We start from the raw sequence: 1,767 nt of genomic DNA on the forward strand, positions 1-1,767 counted from the left end.
GACAACGGCTCCCTTCCCTATTCGCCGTCGTCTCGTAGTGTCGTGTCTCAACGCCTACGACTCCCGAAGCGGGTTTGAGTTGACGATGGATTGAGATCGCCCCTCACTCCAATTTTCTGACTGGGTGCACGCTTATGCCTTTCCACCCTCTCACCGCAACACGCTGACCACGCGGCCACTGCTTGACGGATCACCATGGCCACGGCCATTCCTCCGGAACACCACAGAGTAGCTGCCCAAGCGGCAGCACTCTCCCTCCCGAGCCTCACCTCACTGACGATCAAGAAATGCTGGTTGCCCACGATCATTCACCCGTCAACATGTTGGTCAGGTGCCTAGGCGCTCACACTGGCATTTGTGGATGATTCTTCGAGGGTACATACTCATTGACAGGATGCGAATGAAAAGGTCGATCGCTGGTAACACACCAGCAACATCACATCTTTTCCATCACGCTGCCGTCTTCACCAAGAGCCATGCCCCTTCAGACAGACACAGACTCCACACCTCCTGTCAGATGACCCTTGCTTCTGCCGAATCGTTGTTCAGCCTACCATGGCGGTTGAATTCTCGCGCAGCTTAAAGTCAGGCCAGCGTCCAATGGATCTCGAAACCGGTTTTCTTGGTTACTTTGGAGTGCCTTTGCTTCAAGATCAGCAGCACCCGCCCGAGACTGTGATCGACACTTGAAGGGGACATTATTAGGAGCCTATCGTCTTTGGTCTTGGACAATAAAACCTTGAAGAGGAGCGAAAATGAACTGGTCCACCTCCTCGACCGGACCACCGAGATCGCGAAGAGTAGCTGCTCCGCCTGCCGAGTCATCCCGCCGAGCGTCGCCGTGCCACCACTCACATCTCCTGCTCATTTCCTTGCCCATTACCCCGGCGCCCCGGGATAACCACATGTTACGTCGATCTTCGAGAAGCACAGCGCCCACCTCTTCCAATGGTTAAGTGGACGGGAGAAGAAAAAGAATTGTCGGACGATCATGGACAATGATTTTCCCGGCTTGCTGTCCAATCCGGGTCCGGGGCCATATGTCAGAGTGACTATTTGTGAGGTTCACCGACTGCAGGTTAGCCTCCAGAGTGTCTCCCGAGATGCAGCTGTTGGAGTGTACTAAATGATCTCTGTCTTGCGAAACATCTATGGGGTCTTCCATTGGATTGAGAATTCACCAGCAGCACTAACCACAGCGTCACTCTAGCGGTGGAACGCGCCCGTACAGCATGTCAGCGATGACGTCCCTTGCTTTCTTTTCTGCCCTTCACCAGTGTGCGATCGTTGGATGGAAGGACCCTTTCTTCCGCTAGGGCTCGACAAAGCCTCAAGTTGCCTTGTCGTCCCTTGTCTCGCGACTTCTACTTTCTCATACTTTTCACATCAAGCTCCAGCGAGTGCTGTCCTGTGGCTTGTCCTATCCTCTTTCAGAAAGACAGCCAATCACTCCATCCGCAAGCGAGACAGAGCATCGCAGCCAAGCCGATATGAAATCCACACTCGGTCCCGTGATGCCGTTTACCAAGGCCAAGCAAGCACAGTGGTGAGGGATTGAACTCCCGAGACCTCTCTTCTAGCCTCTTGAAATGACTTACTCGTGCCCTCTACGGCGCCCCCGCATGCTTCGTCAGCTTCCTGCCTGTTGACCGCACCTGAACCTGCGAAAGGGCTTGCCTAGCAGGGGAAAATTGTCGCTATTAACATCACTGGCAGTCAGCTGATACGACTATGCAGCTGCCCAGCACCTTTATCCTGCAGCGAACT

Source organism: Verticillium alfalfae, genomic scaffold, assembly GCF_000150825.1.
Source record: "Verticillium alfalfae VaMs.102 supercont1.2 genomic scaffold, whole genome shotgun sequence".
In the NCBI taxonomy this organism is placed as follows: Eukaryota; Fungi; Ascomycota; class Sordariomycetes; order Glomerellales; family Plectosphaerellaceae; genus Verticillium; species Verticillium alfalfae.